Source organism: Astyanax mexicanus, chromosome 11 (assembly GCF_023375975.1).
Source record: "Astyanax mexicanus isolate ESR-SI-001 chromosome 11, AstMex3_surface, whole genome shotgun sequence".
NCBI classification, from domain to species: domain Eukaryota; kingdom Metazoa; phylum Chordata; class Actinopteri; order Characiformes; family Acestrorhamphidae; genus Astyanax; species Astyanax mexicanus.
In genome coordinates this window covers 48,149,958-48,171,092 of record NC_064418.1, presented here as the reverse complement: position 1 = coordinate 48,171,092, position 21,135 = coordinate 48,149,958, and the positions used below count along the sequence as shown (strand labels likewise).

Genomic DNA, 21,135 nt, shown 5'->3' with positions numbered 1-21,135 from the left:
CAAGCGTCTCCTGCTCCAGCCTGAGGTAATTGATTTGTGAACAGATAGAGCCGTGGTTGTGCCTGAGGCGACTGGCGGATGAAGAGATGAACGGGGAGATGGTCTGGCTGTAGTTTCTGAAGGAAAGCTGTAGAAGCTGCTCTGATTCTGAAGGAATGTCTCAAGAACTGCGACTGCAATGGTTGCAATAGTGACCACACATATTTATATGGAAGTCATACTATTAATAATACTATAAACTCGCCAGTGGTGACAGGTGGCAAATTTGGATTACTATTAGTATGTATTATTTTTTTATGGGTAATGATTTGTTTATTACTATTTTTCTTCAGTGTCTCCTTGGACAAACAAACAAAAAAAAAGAAATAAGTAGCCATCACAGAATAAAAATTAATCCTTGTTTTAGAAAATTATGTCCTAATATTTGATATTTGTATTGATTTTGGCTTAAAAACTGAATTCTATATTCCATTTTGTTTATCCATTATTTGATTAGAGTTGCTTGCAAAAGTATTCATACCCATTTTATTACATTTTGTTACCTTACAACCACAAACCTAAATGTGTTTTATTGAAATTTAAAAGTATATATATATATATATATATATATATATATATATATATATATATATATATATATATATATACTGTATATATATATAATTTAAATATAAGTAATAAATCAACACAAAATAGCACATAACTAAGAAGTGGAATGAAAATTATACGTTTTTTTTTTTTTTTTTTTTTTTCATTTTAAAATAAAAAAGTGTGACGTGCAAAGGTATTCCACTATGGTGGTGGCAGTATTGTGCTGTAGAGATGGATGGAGTCCTGGAAGAAAACCTTCTTGGTGGCCGCTGTAGAAGACGCTGTTGAGACTGGGAAGAAGATTCGCCTTCCGACAAGACGATGACCCTAAACGTACAGCAGAATGGTTTAGATCAAAAAATATATTCATGTGTTAGAATGACTGGAGCAACAATCTTAGAAAAAAGTCTCTAGATTCACAAAGCTGGTAGAGAAGAACCACAAAAGACTTTAGCAGCTGTAATTGCAGTAAAAGGCGGCTTTACTACTTTTTTCTATTTTTATTTGATTGAAAAAACATGTAACATTTTGGTTCCACATGACTTTTACAGTAATTATGTGCTATTTTGTGTTGATTTATCCCCTGAAATTTTAATAAAACACAATTAAATTTGTGTTTCATAGGCGATAAAATGTGAAACATTTGAAGAGGTAGGAATGCTTTTGCATTTTATCTTACAAACACAGTGACTAAAAAATGACAGTGATTTTCATTCTAATTTGTACTTTTTGCTCTGATTTTTCAGAACCCGGCCGCCTCTGAATCCTGACTGTAGCAGAACCGGCCGGCTGATCCACCGGCGCTACAGATGCCGCTCAGGATCCGTCTACAGCAGCGTACAGGAATCAGGCGTCTGTAAGCAGGTAAGCTGTCGTTTGCAGCATTGTGCGGTTTTGTTCTGCCGTGGTTGGGTGTTTGACAGCATGGCGTATACGTTCGGGTCCTGAGCCGCGAGCGAGAGGAGATGTTAGTGGTGAAGGCATTCAGTAAAGTAGATTAGTTCTGACACATCAAAGCAAAGGCTGGCTAATGTTAATCTCTGAGCCGGGAAAAATGTCAGGCTATAAAAATATGAACCTAAGAAAGAGAAAAGAGGCCGGGACGAATAAAGTAATCACCAGGAGGATGTCTTGTTTCTCTATTTGCTGTGTTTTTGGGGGTGGGGGTATGTAGGGGCGGGGGGGGGGGTGTTGGAGATATTGCCGCTCCGAGTGCTCGAGACTTCAGCGGCCGCCGAGCTTCAGAAACAAATTACTGTGTTATTTTTTCATCTCACCTCCAGACTTCAATCTGAAAAAAGGCCCAATCAGCCGGTGACTGATTGAACCCGCCGCTCTACCAGACTCCTATTGCATTACTCTGCCCCGTCCCCTACACTCCTCCTCCTCCCTGCACTCCACTCTTTATCACTCCTCAACTCCTCCTCTCTTCTTCCCTTCTTTTCACTTCTCTTCTTTTCTTTATTCCTCTTTTTCTCTTCTCTAATTTTCTCCTCTATGTTTTGCTGTGGCACATGAATTATGTTGCATAACCTTGTCCCATTTTCTCTTCTCTTCTCTTCTTGTCGCTTCTCTTCTTTTCTCTTCTCCTTTCTTATATATGCTCAATTGTTCATCTTCACCTTTATCTTTTTCACTTGTCGCTTAACTTCTACAGCATAACTTTTTCTTCTCTTCTCTTCTCTTTTCTTATCTCTTCTTATCTCTTTTTTATCAATTCCTCTGCTCATCTGTTCTTCTCTCCTCTTCTTTTTTATCTTTTTCTCTTGTCACTAGACATCTATTGAATGACTTTCTCTTCTCTTCTCTTCTCTATTCCTCAGTTCATCTGTTCTTTTCCCCCTCTTCTCCTTTATCCTTCCCTCTTTTCACATGCCTTCTATTACATAACTTTCTCTTCTCTTCTCTTCTCTTCTCAACTGTTCTTCTTCCCTCTTCTCCTTTATCTTTTTCTCTTGTCACTTGACTTCTATTGGATAACCTTCTTCTCTTCTCTTGTCATATCTTCTTTACATATATTTCTCTGCTTATCTGTTTTTCTCTCCTCTTCTCCTTTATCGTTTTCTCTTGTTGCTTGACTTTTATTGCATAACTCTGTTCTTCTCTTCTCTTCTCTGTTTCTCTTATCTGTTCTTTTATTTTCTCATCTTGTGTTCTCTTCTCTTTTATTCTCCCTTATCTCTTCATATCTCCTCTGTTCTTTTCTTGTTTCTTCTCGTCTCTCCCTATCTGTTCTTCTCATCCTTTTCTATTATTTTCCATTGTTTCATCCACTTTGATCCTCACCAATTTCTGCCTTTCTTCTTTTGTGTTCTTTTTGTCACCGGGGAAAAGGACGCACACCAAATGACAAAATAATTTTTTTCCGGGTATTTTATTCTGATTTTGTTGAGATATAAAACAATAAAAATAAAATGAATACACTGTAAAACCCCAACTTAGAACACAGTACAGTATTTGGTAGGGGCACTAATTACAGAAAATAGATAAATAACATTAATACCACATTAATACCATTAACAGAGCTCTTTTAATATTTGTTTTTAAGCTCACCTCGATTTTCTCAGCTTTACTCAACAAGACTTGAGCATTTCATCAAGAGAACTTGGATAAACAGCTTCTGTAACCCAGAAAAATAGAAGGCTTGAACACGAGGAGCACACTACCCCACAGAAACAATGCCATCTGCCCGCATCTGGTTGTGATTCATCCAAAATACATGTTTAGAAAGGCAATATAGGCATCTACTACTGTTATAGACCAACTAAACCTTATATCGTTCAGTATTTCCTGATTTTTATCTCTTATTTCATTAGGATGGCTCTGGATGGATCCTAAAATGGAGCACCACCATACACTGCAGCTTGAGCCTCCTTCTCTACCATGCTCTTAGCTCCTCCCTTTCCTCTCTCAGGGTGACAACACTTCTGATTGTGTTTCTTAAAGTTACAGACACACATTTTAAAGGTGTATTCTCAATTCACCACCTGGCTACATTTTCATTTTTCTTCATTTATTATCATACATCCATTTAATTCTCTCCTCTCAACTTCTGTCCTTTGATGTTCTTTTATCATTTGTTTTCCAGAACTCTTCTTTTATCTTTCATATCTTGTTTTATCTTCCTGTTCTGTACTCTTTGCTAGGATACCCCCCTCAGTACCTCTCTCTCTCTCTTTCTCTAACTCTCTTTGTTTCTCTCACTCTCTCTTTTATTGTCTTTCTCTCACAGTATCGCTATGTCTCTCTCGCTCTCACACACACACATTCTCTCATTATCTCTCTCAGTATCTCTCTGTTTCTCTCTTCCTTCTCTTCACTCCTTTTATTCTCTTATCTGGTGTTCTCTTCTCTTGTCTTTATCTCTTTTATTCTGCGTTATCTCTTCATATATCCTTTGGTTTTTCTCATCTTCCCCTCTCTTCTCTTCACATCTTTTCTTTTTTTTTCTTAGTATCTCTCTCTATCTCAGTCTGTCTCTCTCAGTATCTCTCTCTTTTTCCTTACATTACATTACATTTGGCAGAAACTTTTGACCAAAGCGACTTACAATAATGAAGTACAAAAGTAATAGGAATTAAGATAACCCATTTTTAGATAGGGCTTAAAGGAGGTCGAAGGGAAATATTTCAGTATGTCTCTCTCTCAATATCTCTCTCTATCTCAGTATGTCTCTCTCTCAATATCTCTCTCTATCTCAGTATGTCTCTCTCTCAATATCTCTCTCTATCTCAGTATGTCTCTCTCTCAATATCTCTCTCTATCTCAGTATGTCTCTCTCTCAATATCTCTCTCTATCTCAGTATGTCTCTCTCTCAATATCTCTCTCTATCTCAGTATGTCTCTCTCTCAATATCTCTCTCTATCTCAGTATCTCTCTCTATCTCTCTCTCAGTATCTCACTCTATCTCAGTCTGTCTCTCTCTCAGTATCTCACTCTATCTCAGTATGTCTCTCTCTCAATATCTCTCTCTATCTCAGTATGTCTCTCTCTCAATATCTCTCTCTATCTCAGTATGTCTCTCTCTCAATATCTCTCTCTATCTCAGTATATCTCTCTCAATATCTCTCTCTATCTCAGTATCTCTCTCTATCTCTCTCTCAGTATCTCACTCTATCTCAGTCTGTCTCTCTCTCAGTATCTCACTCTATCTCAGTATCTCTCTCTATCTCTCTCTCAGTATCTCACTCTATCTCAGTCTGTCTCTCTCTCAGTATCTCACTCTATCTCAGTCTGTCTCTCTCTCAGTATCTCTCTATCTCAGTCTGTCTCTCTCTCAATATCTCTCTCTATCTCAGTCTGTCTCTCTCAATGTCTCTCTCTATTGCAGTCTGTCTCTCTCAATATCTCTCTCTATCTCAGTCTGTCTCTATCTCAATATCTCTCTCTCAGTATCGCTCGCTATCTCAGTATTTCTCTCTCTCACTATCTCTCTCAATATCTCCCTCTATCTTACTATCTCTCTTTCAGTATCTCTCTCTCTGTCTCAGTATGTCTCTCTCAATGTCTCTCTCTATATTTCAGTTTGTCTCTCTCTCAATATCTCTCTCTATCTTAGTATCTCTCTCTATCTCTCTCTCAGTATCTCACTCTATCTCAGTCTCTCTCTCTCAGTATCTCACTCTATCTCAGTCTGTCTCTCTCTCAGTATCTCTCTCTATCTCAGTCTGTCTCTCTCTCAATATCTCTCTATCTCAGTCTGTCTCTATCTCAATATCTCTCTCTCAGTATCGCTTGCTATCTCAGTATTTCTCTCTCTCACTATATCTCTCAATATCTCCCTCTATCTTACTATCTCTCTTTCAGTATCTCTCTCTCTGTCTCAGTATGTCTCTCTCAATGTCTCTCTCTATATTTCAGTTTGTCTCTCTCTCAGTATCTCTCTCTCTATCTCAGTATTTCTCTCCCTCACTATCTATCTCTATTTCAGTCTCTCTCTCTCTCTCTCTCTCTCTCTCTGTTTTGTTTACTCTGTCAGTTTTCAGAGCTCCGTCACTCGGCTCTGTGAGGTTTGCGTGTGCTTTTGATGGGAGACGTTTCGCAGATGTTGTGCTTCAGTCCGGATGTTGATGGTGATGGATGTGTATTATGGGATGTATTTTATATGTTGGCGGTGTATTCAGTGTGTGTTAGCTGGGCTGGATCAGGTGTGTTGGAACAGGAAAGCCGTTAGAATGAGGAGCTGGTTGTGAGGACGGCGTGGAGCTGCAGAGTCGGAGAGGCTGTGCTACAGTTCAAAAGCATCCTTTTATGCATATTTGATAAGACATGGCCTGTCGAGCCTGTGCTGAGGACGAGCGCTGCACTGAGGACTTTCCCCTCAAAGAGGAATTTCACACGCTGGCTGTTCCATTTCACACCTGCGTCTAATCCGCCCCCTTCTGTCTCCTCTGCTTTTATCTTCCGTCCTCGCTCCCCCGCTCTATAATCTTAAGTACATCATTAAACACACTAACGTTAAATATTCACTCCTTACAGAGACAGAGATCACACTGCTGTGAGTCGTATGTTCAGTTCAGCCCATAAGATACTGACACACCATTATGTAGCGTACATAATATCAGCAGACATGTCCAATGCATCCCATACGGACCATCACAATTTCAGAAAAGTTGGGACAGAGTGTAAAATGGAAATAAATGCAATTAAATACAGATTGCAATGATTTGTAAATCTCATAGACTCCTATAACATTCCCAATAGAACATAGAACACATATTAGATGCTGGAAGTGAGTCATTTTACCATTTTAGGAAAAAAAAAAAAACTTTCAAACAAGTTGAGACAGGACAACAAACTGTTAGTAAAGTAAGTGGTACTAATATAATAACATCTCCTATAAGACCAAGAGCATTATAGAGAGACAAAGTTTCTCAGAAACAAAAATGTTGGAAATGACTTCGGATATCCCACCATCTACAGCCCATAATATCATCGAAAGAATCACAGAGAATTTTAAGAAATCCCTGTGTGTAAGGGACAAGTTCTATATTCAGTACTGGATGTTGGTGATCTTCAGGCCCTCAGGCAGCACAAAAAAAACATATACTGCATTAAAAACATATATATTGGGGCTTTTGCACAAGAGTCCCTGGTTGATGCTCATATTATACTCAGCAACCAAGGTGTTTGCACAAGAGTCTTTGGTCGATATCCATATTATACTCAACTACAATGACGTTTGCACAAGAATCTTTGGTTAAACCTATATTGTACTTGGTAATTGGTGTTTTTTGCACAAGAATCTCTGGTTGGTACACATATTATACTCTGTATACAGGGCGTTTGCACAAGAATCTTTGGTTAAAACCTATATTATATTCAGCAATTGGTGTTTTTGCACAAGAGTCTTTGATCAATACCAATATTATAATTAGCAACCAGAATGTTAGTATATCTAGCTTGGGCAGATTCCTGTATTGTACTCAGCAACCGTGGCGTTTGCACAAGAGTCTTTGGTTAATCCCCATATTATACTCGGCAACTGCTATTTTTTTGCACAAGAGTCTCCGGTCGATACTTAGCAACCGGAATGTTAGCATATGTAACCCAGGCCAATTTCTGTATTATACTCGGCAACCGGGGTGTTTACACATTAGTCTCTGGTTGATACCCATATTATATTCAACTAGTGTTTGTGCACAAGAGTCTCTGGTATTATACTCAGCAACCAGGGCGCAAGAATCTTTGGTTGATACGCATATTATACTCAGCTACCATGGTGTGTATACAAGAGTCTCTTGTCGATACCCATATTATACTCAGCAACAGGGTTTTTTGCTCAAGAGTCTCTAGTTGACAACCATATTGTACTTAGCAATCAGATTTCTATATTATACTCAGCAACCGGGGCTTTTGTACAAAGGTCTTTGGTTGATACCTATATTATACTCAGCTACAGAGGTATTCTTTATTCAGAGATTCTTTATTCGATACCCATATTATCCTTTGCAACCAGGGCATTTACACAAGAGTCATTGGCTAAAACCCATATTACTGTTTTTTTTTTTCTCAAGAATCTCTGGTTGATGCTCATATTATACTCAACTACCATGACACTTGCACAAGAATCTTTGGTTAAACCTATAATGTACTCGGCAATTGGTGTTTTTGCACGAGATTCTTTATTCAATACCCATATTATACTCAGCAACCGGGGCATTCACACAAGAGTCTCTGGTCGATATCCATATTATACATAGCAACTAGTGTTTGTGCACAATTGTCTTTGGTACTATACTCATTTACCAGTGCATTCGCACCACAGTCTTTGGTTGATACCAATATTATACTCTGCAACCAGGGCGTTTGCATAAGTGTTTTTGGTGGAAACCCATATTATACTCAGCAACTGGGGTTTTTGCACAAGAGTCTTTGGTCGATACCCATATTGTACTTAGCAATTAGAATGTTAGTATATCTAGCTCAGTCAAATTCCTATAGTATACTCAGCAACCGGGGCTTTTGTACAAAGGTCTTTGGTTGATACCCATATTATACTCAGCTACAGAGATATTTGCACAAGATTCTTAATTTGATACCCATATTATCCTTGGCAACCAAGGCATTTACACAAGAGTCATTGGCTAAAACCCATATTTTACTGAGCAACTACTGTTTTTTCTCAAGAATCTCTGGTTGATGCTCATATTATACTCAACTATCATGACGTTTGCACAAGAATCTTTGGTTAAACCTATAATGTACTCGGCAATTGGTGTTTTTGCACAAGATTCTTTATTCAATACCCACATTATACTCAGCAACCGGGGCATTCATACAAGAGTCTCTGGTCGATACCCATATTATACACAGAAACTAGTGTTTGTGCACAATTGTCTTTGGTACTATACTCATTTACCAGTGCATTTGCACCACAGTCTTTGGTTGATACCAATATTATAGTCCGCAATCAGAGCGTTTGCATGAGTGTTTTTGGTGGAAACCTATATTATATTCAGCAACTAGTGTTTTTGCACAAGAATCTCTGGTTGATACTCATATTATACTCAGCTATCGGGGTTGTTGCACAAGAGTCTTTGGTCGATACCCATATTGTACTTAGCAATCAGAATGTTAGTATATTTAGCTCGGTCAGATTTCTATAGTATACTCAGCAAACGGGGCGTTTGTACAAAGGTCTTTGGTTGATACCCATATTATACTCAGCTACAGAGGTATTTGCACAAGATTCTTTATTCGATACATATGTTATCCTTGGCAACCAGGGCATTTACACAAGAGTCATTGGTTAAAACCCATATTATACTCAGCAACTACTGTTTTTTCTCAAGAATCTCTGGTTGATACCTATATTATACACAGCAACTAGAGTTTTTGCACAATTGTCTTTGGTACTATACTCATTAACCAGTGCATTTGCACCACAGTCTTTGGTTGATACCAATATTATAGTCTGCAACCAGGGCATTTGCATAAGTGTTTTTGGTGGAAACCTATATTATATTCAGCAACTAGTGTTTTTGCACAAGAATCTCTGGTTGATACTCATATTATACTCAGTATCCGGGGTGTTTTTGCACAAGAATCTCTGGACAATACCCATATAATACTCAGCAACTGGGGTGTTTTTTCAGGCCAGTTTCAGGTTTAGAATGTCGTTCCAGTTTGTCATAATTTATGTGCATAAAGATAAAAAAAATAAAATAATCTATAGCATGTTGCTCTGTTGTTTGGTGCTAGAAATCACATCCTTTCATGGAAAATGATTGGGCGTTTGACGCCCTGTCACCTACTGGTGTGAACGCATGGTAATGCACGTCCTGAAAACCCAGATGTCGCACCACTGGAGCTAAATGTAGAGGTGATTCTCCTGTGGCGTTGCTCCAGGCTTGTATATAGTGGTACATCTTTCTCAACAAGAAGGTTTCAGTATGTTTCTTATGATGATGACGACGATGATGAGAGTTAGAAGTGCCTAACACTTTTGCCGCACACTACATCGTTAAATAAGAAGCTGTTAATTAGCGCCGGGCAAAGCTAACACATGCTTTTCAGTTGAAAACACTTTTGGTAGCGTCTTAAAGTGTGTGCTTTTGTTCTCGGCTCAATTAGCCAATGAGAAAAAAGCGACGCTGGCTGCAGGCCTGCAGGCTGGCTGGTAAACAGGGCTCTGTCGCTCCGCCGCTCGGCGGTTTCTGGAAAGTGGAGAACGAGGAGCTGTTTTGTAGTTGAAATGATAACGCTCGCGAGGAGGAACATCACAGAGAGGTTTGCACAAGGACGGCTATATTTACACCCACGTAGTAACGGCTTTAATGAGATCCCGACAACACAAAGCCTCGACAAAATGCAGCCGCTATACAGTCCTTTCTTCTCCCTCGTATAGCACCTCGCCACGCTGCAGAGTGACACCACACGGCTCAGGTCTATCTGCACATGATCTGAGAATAGTGGCGGCACAGGCGATGGTGTTAACGGCTCTGACAGTGCATGAGGGAATCGTGAGGTGACTTTTTTAAACACCGACAGATTCCTTCCTCCTGAGGTTCACAGCATGTGATGCATGAGATCTACAACTACAGCACTAATTCAGCACAATTAGTATTAAAAGGTTTTTAGCAAAGGTTTAAAAAGCACATTATTTTCATGCATTACTCCGGTATAAGTAGAAGTATCGATAGCTCAAGCGTTTCACTCTTTGAAAGGGAAGAGCGTATTATTTTGCTTCTAAACTAAAAGCAGAAGCATTTCTGAGTGGAGAAAAAGGGATAAAATATTGTATTTAATGGTATCAGGCGTTCTTCTGGCCACGTCACGCGTCTTCACATACTTACGTCACACGTACAGCCTCGAAAAGAGAATCCAGCTCAGTTTTACTGAACGCGAGCGGCTGGTGGAGCATTGGGGACTTCAGAAGAGGAAACTCAGAGCTCAGCAGCTCTGTAGCTCATTCATCCAGAGTGAAACCAAATTAACAAAGGAGTGAAGTTCTGAAAGAGTAAAAAGCTGGGAGTTGATATTTGATAACTTCTACAGAACCATTTAAAATCCTAGTATCTACAATATACTTCTACATACAGAGTAATAAATGGAGATACTTTCCTCACCTATAGCCTGGACATAAAGTGGAACTACAGAAGTATATTTACAGTATGCACTCACATTTCAAAGTGTAGGACAGAGTTTATACCACTCTCTCTCTCAGAGCCAGGAGGATATTTCTTCTTCAGATATGAATATTTTCAGACCTTTTGAAAGTTTTCTTCTGCACAGATCAGATCTAACGCTTGATTATGCGATTTTCCGTCCCAGTAGCTGTGTGAGATGTTTGAGCAGGTTGGTGATTCACTGCATGTTAAGGAGGCTGCTGAGGGCGGCTGGCTTTCAGATGTGGCGGCGAACGCCTGAGGACTTAAGTTTCAAGTCTGTACCGCAAATTAAACCACATATCAGACAGGAAGGCAGGCAGAAGTACAACAACAATAATAACAAGAATAACGACAATGACAGCAACAATAATACCCATATTATACTCAGCATCCGGGGCGTTTACACAAGGATCTTTGGTTGATAGTCTTATTATACACAGCAACCGGGGTGTTAGCACTCGTCGGATGTGATGCGAGCGCCTGAGGACTTAAGTTTCAAGTCTGTACCACAATTTAAACCACATAAAAGAAAAGAAGCCAAGTGGAAGTCAACCACATTTCCATCAAATACCAACTTTTCCCTAAAATTGTCTACCCTGCCACAAATCTTGTCATAAAAAAATAAAATATATACATAAAATCATGTTTGAATCTATCATGCTTTATTCTTATTTTAGTTTTTAATTTCCATTTTTACTGTTATTCTTTTACATGTTTTTTAATTTGACTCCTATTTGTATTTTCTAATTTGTAAAGCACTTTGAATGACTGTTGTGTATGAAAAGTGCTATATAAATAAACTTGCCTTGCCTATATTTCCAGTGATTAAGATAATTTCTGCTTAGTTTGAAGTTGAATATATATATATATATATATATATATATAATAGATAGTTTCCAAAGTCTCAGTATTATGATAATATTCCCTATACATAAAATAGAGAAATATTACAGCTTTAAAAAGCTTCTTCTTGTTATTATATTGTTATTATTATTATTATTATTATTATTATTATTATTATTATTATTATTATTATTATTATTATTATTATTATTATTATTATTTGGGTGGTGGATGGCTACAGAAAATAAAAAAGGTATGTAAAAAGAGAAAAATAGGAAATTCTATAAAGACACAAAAGTAAAAATAATATATATAAAATATAAAATTAAGAAAAAGATAATGATAAAGCAAAATGATAAGAATGATAATAAATGATATAATGAATAATAATGAACTAAGAACATTGGAATCAAAATAAAAACATAAGAATAGTAATACAAAACTAACTACATAAATAAATAAATAAATAAATAAATAAATAAAAATAAAATAAATAAAAAATATAAAAATTAAAATAAATAGATATAAAAATTGTTCTGTAAATGCACATAATATCAAATGAACACTTTTAAGCGCTTTTCACAGCCTTTAGATAAAAAAAGTGATGAGTTATTTAACATTACAGAAGAATTTTTATTATAACATATAGCACTTAGAGGGAAGGCATCGCTGTGGCTGTGGACCTTGATAAAGCATTATGTGAATGAACTCAACATCTATTAAGCTTTATGAAACAGGTCTCACCAATCATGTTCAGAACAGCAACTACACATATATTATAATGCATTATATCGCTTTGTGATGTAAAGCTTTATACTGTGGTGTTATACTGTGGGGTTTTGTGTTTGAGATTATTATTAAACATTTATGTATAGTTAGAAAGGCTTATGTCAAGTGTTATAAAGCATTATGAGTGGTTTATGAAGCTTTTTGAATGCATTTATAATGCTTTATAGATACCTGATTTATAGAAAGTGTTACCAAACCTTTTACAGTAGAGACATCACGCGTATCAGTGCAGCAGTGAAGCGTCTGGCAGCTCGTCTGTTATAAAGCTTCGTGGATTACTGCAGGTCAGAACTCTGCTCTTTTGTTGCGAGTGTGGATTTAAAGCGAGGAGATAACAGACAGAAGCCTGTCCCATCCTGAGATCATCTCCGCCTGGAGCTCAGAAACAACAACAGCGTGTTCTACACCCCGTCTGAAAGTCAGACACAGACAGGAACAAGAAAAACAGATTTATTCAGGCCAGACTCAGCACTGCTCTGTAAACACTGTCCTTCACCTCTCCGCCGGAAGATTCCAGCTTTTAGAGGGAAGGTGAACGCGATAAATCAAATGAAAAGATGGATATTGATCCTGCGCTCTAAAAAAACAGCATGTTCCCTTATTTATAGCCATGAAAAAACTGCGGAAACGAGGCAGATTTATTAAATAGTGTCTCAAACACAAACACAACTACAGTCATATAAAACCAGGAAGGTATGTAATAATAATCATAATAATCATTATATAAGATAATAAAATGTATATTAATATGTGCAGCATGTCGTTTAGCCTTCTCTTTTTGAAAAATGCATGGGTGTCCCTGGAAAAGATACTGTATACAGTAGGGCTCTTTTTTAGTAATCTAAAAGCGAGCTGTGCAGCTTGATTTAGAGCATGTCCGTGTGTCTTTGCTATCATAACATTGGGAAAAGTACACCTTGCACATGTACAAATTCTCTACATTTATTATGGGTGTGGTTAATTTTGGGTGTAATGTGAAATAAACCAATCAGTGCATCACTTCCCGTTCCATTTAAGAGCCAGAAACACTCCGATTTTTTTTAGACGGATTGCTATTGTAATGGTGCAGCTACCTGGAAGATTTCTGTGTATTGTTTTAGTAACAGTTGGGTTTTGTGCACTACTGCATTGCGTTTTATGCATGTGTGCAGAACAAGTGGGGGTTATACAGTATGTGTTGGGGACTCACCTTAACTTATATAACAACAATGACATACACTTATCAATAGAGGACATTTTGAGAGTGCCTAAGGAAGCCAAAGGGACAAAGTGGGATACAGGAGAAAAAAAAGGAGTGGAGGAAGGAAATGTGGTAAGAAGTATTTTATTTGTTAGAGGTGTTAGGAGAGTAAGTGCTCTTTGAAGAGCTCTGTCTTCAGGAGTTTATTAAAGATAGCGAGTGATTCTCCTGATCTGGTAGTAGAAGGTAGTTAGTTAGGGGTGTTAGGAGAGTAAGAGCTCTTTGAAGAGCTCAGTCTTCAGGAGTTTTATACAGGTAGTGAGGGATGCTTCTTCTCGGACTGCCAAGATAGCTAGATCTGTCTAGGTTGTATTCAGTCAGTGGAGCTCCTGTGTTTTTTGTGGCCAAGATAAACAAGCAAATCTCCAGAAATTTACCTGAACACACCTGAGTATTTTGGTTTGTTTAACACATGATTCCTTATGTGTCCCTTCATAGTCTGAATCACTTCAATATTCATGTATAATGAAGGAAAACATTGAGCTTAGTTTTTTTTTTTCTATGGATTATACACCCTGCCTTCCGCCCGATGCCTGCTGGGATAGGCTCCAGCCCCTCCAGCGACCCTTCACGGATTAAGCGGTTGACAATGAGATGAGATTATACACTGCTTGTCCAAAAAAAAAAAATGATAATGATGTTGGGTTGGTTGATGCTGCAGTTGGTCTGCAGGTTTAGGTTCAGCAACAGTATGTGCTGAAAGATTGAGGTCAGCTGACTACCTGAATATACTGAATATAGACCAGCTTATTCCATCAATGGATTTTATATTTCTTCCCTGATGGCACGGCCATATTCCAAGATGACAATTCCAGGATTCATGGGGCTGGAATTAAGCATGTGAGCATGAGATCATCATTTTCACACATGGATTGAGAGATTTCACCACAGAGTCCAGACCTTAACCTTATTGAGAATTTTTGGCATGGTCTCTACCATCAGACTCTACCATCATCAACGCTGCTGCAAGATTTTGAAAAAGTGAAAAATTAGTGCAACACTGGATTGAAATAAATCTTGCAGGAGCTTATTAATACAATGCCACGGTGAATTTAGCGTGCTGCAATCAAAGCTAAAGGCGGTACAACCAAATGTTATTTTGGCCAAGCGCTGTATAAGCTCTGCTGCTGAGTTCTTTTATTAAAAGTCTATTAAGTGTTAAGATCATGTAAATTGTAATTCAATCAGGAACTTTGGACCGGTGCTGAACGACCTTCAGTAAAAGGTGTGTTTTGGGCTAAAAATGAAGCCGTTCTCCTGTTCTCCTGCCTCCAGCGGTTCTGGCACCGGCGGATACAAAAGAATCGGAGGCATCGGTGCGAGCGCCGCTGTGGTTCGCGATTCGTTCTGAAAGCCAGGTGTTATTGTGCTGATTGGACGGGCCGCTGCTGGACTCTGGAGCCTAATTGGCTGTGCTTTGAACCGGCCGCGGTAGACAGCAGCCCAATTTAGAGTAGGGCAACGACTCTCGGCAAAACGACACGGCACGACCCCACCAAACACATCATTATCCGCTCACACAGGTGTGTGACAGAAACCTGCAATTTTCATCCTGTTTCATAAAGGGGCAGCAGGCTCTGAAACAAGGCTCCAGCCTCGGCTGACTCACTTTCAGCACTTTGTTAAAGAAACTTTCTCCACCTTTTCTTAGTTATTGCAACTAAAAAAGAAACTGGAGAGAAAGTGCAGACTGTAAACTTTCACTGCAAAAACAGCACCAGAAAAAAGTTCTTCCAGACAAGAAATCATGTAGTAACTTTAAAAGTGTACTCTGTGATTTAGCATTTAGAAGCTCTTATCTGGAATGGTCTTAACTTTATAGATACATTGAGGCTGGAACTCTGATGAACTCCTTCTGTACAACAGAGGAAACTCTTGCTCTTCCTTCTTTCCTGGGGCAGTCCTGATGAGAGCCAGTTTCATCAGCACCACATTTTTAATGGTCTATTTTTCGAATGCACTTGAGAATATTTTTTTGAAGTTCTTGAAATGTTTTGTATTGACTGGTAAGTTTTTGCTATGATGGTTGCTGAGGTGTTACTAGTTTTTTGCTATGGTGATTGGTTACTATGTTTTTCAACAGTGGTTGCTGAGGTGTTGTTAGGTTTTTGGTACATTGATTGCTTAGGTGTTGCTAATTTTTTGCTACAGTGATTGCTGAGCTGTTGCTAGGTTTTTGCAACAGTGGTTGCTGAGCTGTTGCTAGGTTTTTGCTACGATGGCTGATAAGGTGTTGCTATGTTTTTGCTATGGTGATTGGTAAGGCGTTACTAGGTTTTTGCTACTGTGAATCCTGAGGTTTAGCTTAGGTGGTTGGTAAGGTTTTGCCAGGTTTTTGCTGTGGTGGTTGTTGAGGTGTTGCTACAGTTTTGGCTGTGGTGGTTGTTGAGGTGTTGCTAGGTTTTTGCTATGTGGTTGTTGAGGTGTTGCTAGGTTTTTGGTGCAGTGGTGGTTGAGTTGTTGCAAGGTTTTTGCTATGGTACTTGGTACGGTTTTACTAGGCTTTTGCTACGGTGGTTGTTAAGGTGTTGCTAAATGTTTGATACGATGGTTGCTGAGGTGTTAATAGTTTATTTTTTTCTATGATGGCTGATAAGGCATTGCTAGGTGTTTGTTAAGGTGATTGGTAAGGTGTTGCCAGGTTTTTGCTACAGCGGTTTTTGCTAAGGTAGTTGCTGATGTGTTGCTGGGCTTTTTTTCCTACAGTGGTTGATAAGGTGTTGATGGTAATTGGTAGGGACTTTGTTCCTCCTTGCATTGAACATGGTACAAATATTAAGTGTATGTTGATTATCTGCTTGAGGAAGCTCTATTTTATTGGCAGTACTGCAGGTTCTACAGGGTTTATACAAGTTATGATTCAGAATTAAACACTTTTTGTAAGTGTTTCCATAAACCTCCACGGCTGCAGCTCTTCCAGGACCTCTGCCAATACATTACAGCTCCTCCGGGTACAGCAGATTCCCCCGGCTTCTTAAAAATCACAGCGCCGGGACCAAGAACACTCTTCTCACTCCTCTAATACATGCTCTCAAATCACGGCGTCTAGACCTCCGCTACAGCCTCTGACATCTGAAGCTTGTAAAATGAGTTCTGTATGTTGTATCTGAGGCTGTAACAGACATTAGCATATATATGAGCTCGTCTGTAGCAGTTTAACAGTAAAGACTCCTTTAGTGAAGAAGCTGCTGCCGCTAACGGCTAACGGCTAACGTATTACCTGACAGTCTTCCTCCACTGAATGGTGGGAGCAGATGTTCAGACGTTTAAATAGATGTTTTAAATGTATCTCCTTCAACCACAGACACAGCTTCCTTCCCTTCTTGGGAAGGTGGTGGAAATAAGCTATACAGTGGCTTGCAAAAGTATTCATACCCCTTGGATTGTTTCACATGTTGTCACCTTACACCCACCAAACTAAATGTATTTAATTGATGTTTTAAGAGATAGAAAAACTGAACATATCTCATAAGTGCCTTCAGAAGTCACTTAATGAGTTAATAGAGTTAATCCAGCTGTGTGTAATTTAGTCTCAGTATAAATACAGCTGTTCTGTGAAGACCTCAGTAGTTTGTTAGAGATCACTAGTGAACAAACAGCACCATGAAGACCAAGAAGGAAGAACTCACCAGACAGGTTAGAGATAAAGTTGTGGAGAAGAAGTGTGTGGTTGTAAGGTGACAAAATGTGGAAAAGTTCCCACAAAGGGGTATGAATACTTTTGCAAGTATGTAATAAGGTGTCGCCACAATACTCTTTTATAAAGAGACCAACCCTTAAAAAAGTGGGAGTGTTCAGCTACTTTAAGTTGCATCTATTGCTGACAAATATGTGCAAATGCACACTTACACACACACACATAGCTGGTCTAGGCCTTGTATTGCCAAAAGATTAGGACTCTCTGGAGCAGATAAATGAACATAAAACATGAAAATTCTGATTATTGTTGATTTAAGCGTTTGTGGGTTTGTGCACTTCTAAATGCTGGCATCTGTCAAGTTCTGGCAAGTTTTATTCAGTCAGTGGTGCACCTGTGTTTTACACTGCTGAGATAGCAATACTCCAGAAATTTTACTGTATTTTCAATATATAGAGTATTTTCACACTCACTGTTGCTATTTAAATGATGCAGGTGCAATGCATGAAAACTGACTCTTGGCGAGGTGTAAGATAGCAATGAGCATCATGACACGCCTTAAAATAGGGCCATTATTTTTTTTTTCAACAAACTATGAGGTGTCTAAGCAGGTGCCTTAATACTTTTTGTGCAATCTGCATATAGTGTGGGTTTCAGATGTAATTTTAACGGTATTTAACGCTAATAAGTCCTGACTTGTAAGGAACTCTTGCTTTATTTCCGTGTTAAATAATTCAGTTTTAAGCGCTGAATTTAATACGGATGGTGAATCAGGCTTAAGAACTGTCAGTGCTGCTTTTTTATTTTTATTTATTTATTTTTTTAAAGATTTCAGCTTTTGAAACAACTTAAACTTGAACATAAACTCACGTAACCTCCGCAATTTTCACAAGAAACACCTCAAACGTTCTTCACAGCACCTCTTTTGTTGTGTCTTCTTCGCTAAACTGGAATGAAAGACTGAACAGCAGGTATAAACTTCAACACCTTCCTGCTCAGAGCCTGTCAGCCGCGGCTCCGTGGGGAATTCTCCCGTTTGGAAGCGTTGCTGTTTGTTTTCTCACCCGCCGTGACGGAAATCTCAGTGAGTCCTGCTTCCGTTATTGAGCGGGACAGGTCCTCGCACTGCCGCGCTCCATCTCCCTGACCTTACCGGCTGCCGGGGCCGATTACCTCGCAATTAGCAGCTGCAGGACACTGTGGGCAGGAGCACAGCTGCTGTAAACCCATGGAGGTAACTGAATAAAAGCTCTGCCTGGGACTCGGGGGGTCTGGAGCGTTCCTTAAAGCATTAGTTCACCTCCTGATACCCCCAAGTTCCCCCTATAATCCAAATATAGTTTAGGCTGTTTTGGTGTGTTTTTCCTCCGTTTTTGTTTTCAGGTCTTATAACACAGTAATTATATCAGACAGACACATGCCCTGATCTCTTTTACTCCAGAAGACATACAGCTGCTCAAAAATATAATCATTTAAAATGTAAAAGGAAGCAGAATTGTTCTATTTTCCTGAAACTGATCATGTTTTGCTCAAAATTTTACCAAGCGCCTGTTTTTTTTTTACTTATTTTTGAATGTATAGACTTTAAATATATTCATTCCTAAGATATATTTTCAAAAATGGTTAAACTAGAGTGTTTATGAGTTGTATAACCAGAGGAATATTGAAGATAGTTCATATTTTTCTTGATAATCACACCTCTAGGATACATGTAGATACTAAAAACCTGACACTCAGAGCAGCCTATGCCTTTCAGTATTTTCAGTATCAGGACACACAAACAAAACATATATATACGAAAGTGTAAACTTTTTAGTCTAAATAATGAAAAATAAAAATGTTTAGTTAGTAAAAATGTGCAAGAAAAATAAAAACTATATAAAGTAGTGCGCACACCATACCTAGCTTTAGTTTGAGTAAAGCAGGTAGTTTCACACTGTTTTTTCTGTGGACACTTTTGAGTCTTTATTTACTGATATTATTTGGTTTGAAACATCATATAAATATGTTTGAAGCACTAGAGGTAAATAATATTGGTTGTGGAAGGAAATTTCACTTTTTTAGGTGTTTTTCTCTCAATGGGTTTCTTATAGATTTAGCTTTACCGCACTGGTATGTCTTCACTATTTTTTAGAAAAAGTAAGCTCCGCCCTTTCTAACCATATATGGATTATGTTTATGTGAGAAGGGATTCCTGAGTAATTAAGCTGAGAACAGAAGGTGCGATTTTGAATGGAAAATCCCGATAGCCTGGGTTCTGATAGCCTGAGTTCTGATAGCCTTGGTTCTGTTAGCCTGGGTTCTGATAGGCTGGGTTCTGATAGGCTGGGTACTGATAGTCTGGGTTCTGATAGGCTGGGTTCTGATAGGCTGGGTACTGATAGTCTGGGTTCTGATAGCCTGGGTTCTGATAGGCTGGGTACTGATAGTCTGGGTTCTGATAGGCTGGGTTCTGATAGGCTGGGTTCTGATAGGCTGGGTTCTGTTAGCCTGGGTTCTGATAGGCTGGATACTGATAGCCTGGCTTCTGATAGCCTGGGTTCTGATAGGCTGGGTTCTGATAGCCTGAGTTCTGATAGCCTGGGTTCTGATAGGCTGGGTTCTGATAGGCTGGGTTCTGATAGGCTGGGTTCTGATAGGCTGGGTTCTGTTAGCCTGGGTTCTGATAGGCTGGATACTGATAGCCTGGGTTCTGATAGCCTGGGTTCTGATAGGCTGGGTTCTGATAGCCTGAGTTCTGATAGCCTTGGTTTTTTTAGCCTGGGTTCTGATTGGCTGAGTTCTGATAGGCTGGGTACTGTTAGCCTGGGTACTGATAGTCTGGGTTCTGATAGCCTGGGTTCTGATAGTCTGGGTTCTGATAGCCTGGGTTCTGATAGTCTGGGTTCTGATAGCCTGGGTTCTGATAGCCTGGGTTCTGATAGTCTGGGTTCTGATAGCCTGGGTTCTGATAGCCTGGGTTCTGATAGGCTGGGTTCTGTTAGCCTGGGTTCTGATAGGCTGGATACTGATAGCCTGGGTTCTGATAGCCTGGGTTCTGATAGCCTGGGTTCTGATAGGCTGGGTTCTGATAGGCTGAGTTCTGATAGCCTTGGTTTTGTTAGCCTGGGTTCTGATTGGCTGAGTTCTGATAGTCTGGGTTCTGATAGCCTGGGTTCTGATAGCCTGGGTTCTGATAGCCTGGGTTCTGATAGCCTGAGTTCTGATAGCCTTGGTTCTGTTAGCCTGGGTTCTGATAGGCTGGGTTCTGTTAGCCTGGGTTCTGATAGCCTGGGTTCTGATAGCCTGGGTTCTGATAGGCTGGGTTCTGATAGGCTGGGTTCTGTTAGCCTGGGTTCTGATTGGCTGGGTCTCGGCTGCATGTAGAGGCAGCAGGATGCTGGGCAGAGCCGGGCCAGATGGCTGATTAGATTGGGGCTGGGAGAAGTGCATTAGCAGCACTTGTCAGAGGAGATGCTGACTCTTTAGCATGACGTTGGGCAGTCGGTAGCAGAAGCAGCGATTTGCTGTAATTACATTACTTGGCGAACTGGTTTTTAGAGGAACAGATTGTGACGTGATCTGCTGCCCAGTAAATCAACTGTTTATTAATGTATAAGAACTGCAGTTCCTGCTGCAATCATCTGCAAAAACACCAGAACCCACAGCTAATTCAGCTGATTCACCATGTTTTTGGCCTGGAACTGTAGCTCATCATACCAGCTAGTGCCAAGTTACTCCGGCAGGAATTGACATGATGTTCTGACATACTGCACGTGAATAAAACACATATTCTAACTGTACTAGCAATAGCTATACAGGAAAGATTCATTTAGTGAACACTTTATTGAAGGTTTATTGCGTTGGATGAGCAGATCAATCCTTAAAAAATAGCATTCTAGTTCTTTGTCATCTAGATCTAGGACTCAAGTCTCCAAAACTA

General features: G+C 39.2%; 1 protein-coding gene across 1 annotated transcript in view; it reads left to right on the top strand.

Annotated features, from left to right (window-relative positions):
* The window catches only part of thsd7ba (thrombospondin, type I, domain containing 7Ba), a 391,489-nt gene that overhangs the window by 67,246 nt on the left and 303,108 nt on the right, over window positions 1–21,135 (top strand). The window contains exon 2 of the mRNA XM_049484694.1: window positions 1,338–1,455. The gene's annotated coding sequence lies outside the window, so the exon portion shown is untranslated. The remainder of the gene's footprint in view (window positions 1–1,337; window positions 1,456–21,135) is intronic.